Source organism: Leuresthes tenuis, unplaced genomic scaffold (genome assembly GCF_036924035.1).
Source record: "Leuresthes tenuis unplaced genomic scaffold, fLeuTen1.0.hap1 SCAF_12, whole genome shotgun sequence".
In the NCBI taxonomy this organism is placed as follows: domain Eukaryota; kingdom Metazoa; phylum Chordata; class Actinopteri; order Atheriniformes; family Atherinopsidae; genus Leuresthes; species Leuresthes tenuis.
Genome location: NW_027325366.1, coordinates 11,515,560 through 11,523,560, shown reverse-complemented (window position 1 = coordinate 11,523,560; position 8,001 = coordinate 11,515,560).

Sequence of the window (8,001 nt, the reverse complement as noted above, 5' to 3'; positions counted from 1 at the left end):
TATAGAACTTAGAACAGGTCTATCCCTGGCTTTCGGCAGAACTGTCTTCTTTACTTTTTTTCCCCTTGTCCTGTTCAGCATTATGTCAGAAGAATTGTAGTCTGAATACCTTTGATGCCAAACAGATTTGTTTTGCCAAGGGAAGTTTTATAAATGTAAAGCTCCCCTTGATGCCCATTTATTTATTTCTGTTTACAATATATGACATGAACTGAACTGAACCGGACCGGGGGACAAGGAAAGAAGAAGAGGAAAGAAGAGGAAACAGAACAAAAATAGAAACAAAAACCAGACAACCAGCTGCTACACCTGTAAAAAACAAAACAGACAACAATCCATGGCCTATGAGGGGAATCCAGCCTTAGCGCCACCAGGAGCACCTGAAAGCAGACAAGCAGAGAAAAAACAAACACACAAACAAACAAAAACAAGCACAAGAAGCGGCAATCGCATACAACACAGCTGTGGATATAGATGACCTGAGACGACATGATAATACATCAACTGCTTAGCGACCATGCTACTGGACTAATGAATGTGTGTGTGTGTGTGTGTGTGTGTGTGTGTGTGAGAACATGCAACACCCATGGCACAGGACCTACATGATAACCGTGCTTAGTTATGAGTGTATAAGCGTACAGGGCCACAATCCACAGCCCCCCCCTAAGCAATCAGAAGCAGGCAGAGAGGGCCACAAGACCCAGGCCACCAGCAGCCCCCACAGAGCACAGAACCCAGGCAGCCCACCGCAGGGGCAACCACGCATCCACCCAGAAGACTGCAGAGGAAGCCCCCGGAAAGAGCCCCCATAAGCATAGGGCAGAGGCACTCCGGGAACCAGGGGCAACAGCCCACCGACCCCGCCAGGCCCCAGCCGCCCAGACATGGGCCGTGCACTGGACCTGGGCCCCAGGAGCCCGAGCGCCCCCAAACACCCCGGCAGAGGCCCCACCCAATACCCAGGAGGGCCAAGCGCCCCAGACAGCCACAAAGTGGGTCAGCGCCTGCCCCAGCGCCCCTGGCCAAGTGCCCTGGGAGTCAAGACGTGCCCACAGGTGGGTGAAGTCGCGAGCAGTGGGGAGAGGCAACGCTGATGCCCCATCGGGAGAAACACAGACAGGCCAAGCGACAGCAAGTCCCAGATCCAGGCCCAATCATTACCACACACACTTTCACGTCCCATACATCCACACATCCTACCTCCCTCGACTCTGCTGGGGTGTAGTGCAGCGGGCACACCAGGAGGCCAGCAACCCCCCAGCCACCACAGACCCCGAACCAGCAGAACAATTAATTAATCCTCCTGGCCCCTCCTGCCCCGAGCAGACACCAGGAAGCAGGGGTGTGCGAAGAAGACCCCTCCCCTCACCCTTCTGGCTCTTCAATATTTTCTAATAGTGAGCAATTAAAATTGAGGGGCAGCCAAACTTGTAGAACTGGGAGCGCGGCACTCTGGGCCGCCTACATACCCAAAGAGCCCCGCCCACCAGATGCCACTCAGTGTAACCACCCCCAAGACCTAATGTGTGTGTGTGAGTGTGTTTGATAAGTAGTAATGTCTAAGGTGTAATTAAAACAGGGGCAGGGAACTGCAGAGTGCAACCAAAGGGGACCACCTACGTGGCCCCATCCACTACACCCCACCGAACACACACGCCCCCAAAACCCTTCATGTGTGAGTGTGTGCTGTGTACAGGAGCCAGAAGGGAGAGGGGTATGGGGATATATACCGGGGGAGCTACTCTCCCCCAGAGAGGGCAGCCAGGGACTGGCTGCAATAGGCATCCCCGCTACCTGGGAGCCAACAATGGGCAGGAGGGCCTGATGTCCACCAGGCTCGGGGCCTGCAGCGACCATATTCCGGGAGCTACTGTACCCCCAGAAGGTACCCATCCCGCCCCACCCCACTCAACCCAACCCCACCCAGGAGGACCTCTACAAAAAACAAACAAACAAACCACCCGGTCACACCAGTCGCAGCAGCCCGAGCCTGAGATCCACCATCACCCAGCAACCCACCACCACCACTATGTGATAAAACTAATCAGAGGGGACCAGAGAGAATGAAATTCAGCCAATTGATGTTTTGAGGAGGCAGACATTGTTTCCATGCTAATATAATCTAAAAGAAAATTTCTAAACTGGTTAATACACAGATTGTTCTTCGCTTTCCAGTTCATGAGAATAGTTTTCTTTGCGATACATAACACTGTGACAACCATGTGTGCTGAGTTAATTTCCATGTTGATGTTGTCTAAGTCACCCAGTATGCACAGTGTGGGGCATGCAGGGATGCTACACTTTAGCCATGTTGATAGGTCCTCACAGACTTCAAGCCAGAACTTCTGGACAGGCGCAGAAAACCACAAAGCATGTGCATAATCATCAGGTGTGTTATCTGTGCAATGTGAGCAGATGTTTGAGTGTGTTAGACCCATCCTGAACATCCTTTGTCCTGTATAGTGTGTTCTATGAAGGATTTTGTATTGTATGAGCTGTAAATTAGGATTTCGAGTCTTTATGAAGGTGTTCAAACATATTTGTGGTTAGAAGCTATGACCAGAACTGATGGATAAATCTGCCTCCCATTTTGAGGATGGAAGAGACATTGTGTCATCTATCTTAGACAATAATTTATATATTTTTGATAGTAGTTTTGGGGTACAGCTGCTTAGAAATTCTGCTACCCTAGTCGGGGGTTGTAAGTCTGGTTGGTGGAGGATATATCCATCCATCCATCCATCATCTGCCGCTTATCCGGCGGTCGGGTCGCGGGGGCAGCAGCTTGAGCAGAGAAACCCAGACGTCTCTGTTCCCGGCCACTTCCTCCAGCTCTTCCGGGGGGACCCCGAGGCGTTCCCAGGCCAGCCGAGAGACATAGTCTCTCCAACGTGTCCTGGGTCTCCCCCGGGGTCTCCTCCCAGTGGGACGTGCCCGGAACACCTCCCCAGGGAGGCGCCCAGGGGGCATCCTAACCAGATGCCCGAGCCACCTCATCTGACTCCTCTCAATGCGGAGGAGCAGCGGTTCTACTCCGAGCCCCTCCCGGATGACTGAGCTTCTCACCCTATCTCTAAGGGAGAGCCCAGACACCCTGCGGAGGAAACCCATTTCGGCCGCTTGTATTCGCGATCTTGTTCTTTCGGTCACTACCCACAACTCGTGACCATAGGTGAGGATGGGAACGTAGATTGACCAGTAAGTAGAGAGCTTCGCCTTCTGGCTCAGCTCCCTCTTCACAACGACGGGTCGGTGCAGAGCCTGCAACACTGCAGGCGCCGCACCGATCCGCCCGTCAATCTCCCGCTCCATTCGTCCGTCACTCGTGAACAAGACCCCGAGATACTTGAACTCCTCCTCTTGGGGAAGGATCTCATTCCTGACCCGGAGAGAGCATTCCACCCTTTTCCGGCTGAGAACCATAGTCTCGGATTTGGAGGTGCTGATTCTCATCCCAGCCGCTTCACACTCGGCTGCGAATCACTCCAGTGAGAGCTGAAGGTCACGGCCTGACGACGCTAACAGAACCACATCATCTGCAAAAAGCAGAGACCCGATTCTGAGGTCGCCAAATGGGACACCCTCAACGCCCTGGCTCCGCCTAGAAATTCTGTCCATAAAAGTTAGGAACAGAATCGGTGACAAAGGGCAGCCCTGACGGAGTCCAACTCTCACCGGAAACGTATCCGACTTACTGCCGGCAATGCGGACCAAACTCTGGCACCGGTCATACAGAGACCGAACGGCCCCTATCAAGGGGTCCGGCACTCCATATTCCCGGAGCACCCCCCACAGGACTCCACGAGGGACACGGTCGAACGCTTTCTCCAAGTCCACAAAACACATGTAGACTGGTTGGGCGAACTCCCATGCACCCTCCAGGATCCTGCCGAGGGTATAGAGCTGGTCCACTGTTCCACGGCCAGGACGAAAGCCACACTGCATCTCCTGAATCCGAGGCTCGATTATCCGACGGATCCTCCTCTCCAATACCCCCGAATAGACCTTACCAGGGAGGCTGAGGAGTGTGATACCCCTATAGTTGGAACACACCCTCCGGTCCCCCTTTTTAAAGAGGGGGACCACCACCCCAATCTGCCAGTCCAGAGGCACTGTCCCCCATGTCCACGCGATACTGCAGAGGCGTGTCAGCCAAGACAGCCCTACAACATCCAGAGCCTTGAGAAACTCAGGACGGACCTCATCCACCCCCGGGGCCTTGCCACCGAGGAACTTTTTAACCACCTCGGCAACCTCAGCCCCAGAAATGGGAGGCCCCGTCTCCGAGCTCTCCGACTCTGCCTCTTCCGAGCACGTGTTGGTAGGATTGAGGAGTTCCTCGAAGTACTCCCCCCACCGACTCACAACATCCCTAGTTGAGGTCAGCAAAGCCCCGTCCGCACTGTAAACAGTGTTGACTGTGAGCCGCTTCCCCCCCCTGAGACGCCGGATGGTGGACCAGAATCTTTTCGAGGCCGTCCGGAAATCGTTCTCCATGGTCTCACCGAACTCCTCCCAGGCCCGAGTTTTTGCCTCAGCAACCGCCGAAGCCGCGGCCTGTCTGGCCCGTCGGTACCTATCAGCTTCTTCCAGGGTCCCACTGGCCAAAAAGGCCCGATAGGACTCCTTCTTCAGCTTGACGGCTTCCCTCACCACTGGTGTCCACCAGCAGGTTGGAGGGTTGCCGCCACGACAGGCACCGACCACCTTACAGCCACAACTCCGACCAGCTGCCTCGGCAATGGAGTCACGGAACATTCAATGTCCCCCACCTCAAATATGGTTGAAGCTCTGCCGGAGGTGGGAGTTAAAGCTCCTTCTGACGGGGGATTCTGACAAACGCTCCCAGCAGACCCTCACAATACGTTTGGGCCTGCCAGGTCTGATCGGCATCCTCCCCCACCAGCGGAGCCAACTCACCACCAGGTGGTGATCAGTTGACAGCTCCGCCCCTCTCTTCACCCGAGTGTCCAGGACATACGGCCGCAAGTCCGATGATACAACCACAAAGTCGATCATCGAACTGCGGCCAAGGGTGTCCTGGTGCCAAGTGCACATATGGACACCCTTATGCCTGAACATGGTGTTCGTTATGGACAGTCTATGACTGGCACAGAAGTCCAACAACATAACACCACTCTGATTCAGATCGGGGGGGCCGTTCCTCCCAATCACACCCCTCCAGGTCTCACTGTCATTGCCCACGTGAGCATTGAAGTCCCCCAGCAGAATGAGGGAGTCTCCGGTAGGAGCATTCTCCAGTGCCTCCCCCAGAGACTCCAAAAAGGGTAGGTACTCTGAACTGCTGTTTGGCGCATAGGCACAAACAACAGTCAGGACTCGTCCCCCCACCCAAGGCGGAGGGAGGCTACCCTCTCGTTCACTGGGGTAAACCCCAATGTACTGGCACACAGCCGGGGGGCAATAAGTATGCCCACACCTGCTCTGCGCCTCTCACCACGGGCAACTCCAGAGTGGAAGAGAGTCCAACCCCTCTCAAGAGTACTGGTTCCAGATCCCAAGCCGTGCGTCGAGGTGAGTCCGACTATATCTAACGGTCTGATGAAGTTTCAACAATAAACAACAAACTTTGTATTATGAGAAAGAACCAGACTCATTCTTTAGGAATCCGAAAATTAGCTCTATTTTACGAGTTATGCACGAATTCGGATTCTCCTATAAAACGAATTCCTTAACTCAAACCAAGTTAAGACTGCTTTGTCCTTCATATTTATTCATGTCTAATCAAGTTTCAATGATAAACAACGTTGTACTTTGTAGAATGAGAAAGAACTTCTTCAGCAATAAGCATCTCTCGACAAATGACGAAATACAGATTTTGCTATAAAATTAATTGCTATCAGCCTGACTTAAAACTGTTTGTCTTCCTTATTTATCCACTTCAAATCAAGTTTCAACAATTAAAAAAATTTTGTAGTTTGAGAAAGAACAACTTAATCTTGAGCAATCAGTATAAAAAGAAGGTAAGCAAAGGTGCGAATGTCAAACCATACATGATCAAAACAGGGAGCGGAGGTGTTTGGCTGAGACAAGGTGTGAATGTCCACCCATAATTAATGAAAAGCGGGCAACAAGTAGGTTCGAATGCCCAACCATACATCATCAAAAGCAGGAGTGGATATGTTCGGCTACAAGAAGGTTTGAACGTCTGACCATAGTTTGTAAAAAGTGGGTAAGAAAAGGTTCGAAAGCCCGAACATACACCATCAAAGGAGGGAGCGGAGGTGTTCCGCTGTAAGAAGGTGTGAATGTCCGACCATAGTTGGTAAAAAACGGGTAAGAAAGGTTAAAGTACCCGACTGTACACAATCAGTAGCGGGTGCGGAGTTGTTCGGCTACTAAAAGGTGTGAAAGTCCGACCATGGTTTGTAAAAAGCGGGTAAGAAAAGGTGCGAATGCCCGAAAATGAATGATCAAAAGAGGGAGCGGAGGTGTTCGGCTGCAAGAAGGTGTGAATGTACACCCATAATTACTGAAAAATGGGTAAGAAAAGGTGCGAATGCCTAACTATACATAATCAAAAGCAGGAGTGGATGTGTTCGGCTCCAAGAAGGGTTGAATGTCTGACCATAGTTTGTAAAAAGCAGGTAAGAAAAGGTTTGACTGCCCGAACATACACCATCAAAAGAGGGAGCGGAGGTGTTCCGCTGTAAGAAGGTGTGAATGTCCGACCATAGTTGGTAAAAAGCGGGTAAGAAAAGGTTAAAATACCCGACTGTACACAATCAATAGCGGGAGCGGAGTTGTTCGGCTACTAAAAAATGTGAAAGTCCGACTATGGTTTGTAAAAAGCGGGTAAGAAAAGGTGCTAATGCCCGACAATGTATGATCAAAAGAGGGAGTGGAGGTTTTCGGCTGTAAGAAGGTCTGAATGTCCAACTATAATTTGTAAAAACCGGGTAAGAAAAGGCTTGAAAGCCCGACTATACACCATCATAAGCGGGAGAGGAGGTGTTCAGCTGCAAGAAGGTGTGAATGTCCACCCATAATTACTGAAAAATGGGTAAGAAAAGGTGCGAATGCCCAAACATACATCATCAAAAGCAGGAGTGGATGTGTTGGGCTACAAGAAGGTTTGAAAGTCCGACCATGGTTTGTAAAAAACGGGTAAGAAAAGGTGCGAATGCCCGACAATGTATGATCAAAAGAGGGAGCGGAGGTTTTTGGCTACAAGAAGGTTTGAATGTCCGACCATAGTTTGTAAAAAGCGGGTAAGAAAAGGTTCAAATGCCTGACAATACACCATCAAAAGCGGGAGCGGAGGTGTTCCGCTGTAAGACGGTGTGAATGTCCGACCATAGTTGGTAAAAAGCGGGTAAAAAAAGGTTAAAATACCCGACTGTACACAATCAATAGCGGGAGCGGAGTTGTTCGGCTACAAGAAGGTGTGAAAGTCCATCCATGGTTTGTAAAAAGCTGCTAAGAAAAGGTTCGAATGCCCGAATATATACCATCAAAAGCGGAAGCGGAGGTGTTCGGCTGCAAGAAGGTGTGAACGTCCGACCAAAGTTTGTAAAAAGCAGTTAAGAAAAGGTTCGAATATCCAACCAAACATAATCAAAAGCGGGAGCAGAGCTGTTCGACTGCAAGTAGGTGTGAATGTCAGATCATAATTTGCAAAAAGCTGATGAGAAAGGGTGAGAATGCCCGGCTATACACCATCAAATGCGGGAGCGGAAGTGTTCGGCTGTGAGTAGGTGTGAATGTCCGACCATAATTGCTGAAAAATGTGTTAGAAGAGACTAGAATGCCGGACAAGACATCATCAAATGCGGGAGCGGAGTTGTTCGGCTGTGAGTAGGTGTGAATCTCCGAGCATAGTTTGTAAAAAGGGGGTAAGAATAGGTTCGAATGCCCGAACATACACTATCAAAACAGGGAGCTGAGGTGGCTCAGCTGCAAGGTGTGAATGTCTGACTATAGTTTGTAAATAAGGTGCGAATGCCCAACAATGTATAATCAAAAGAGGGAGCAGAGGTT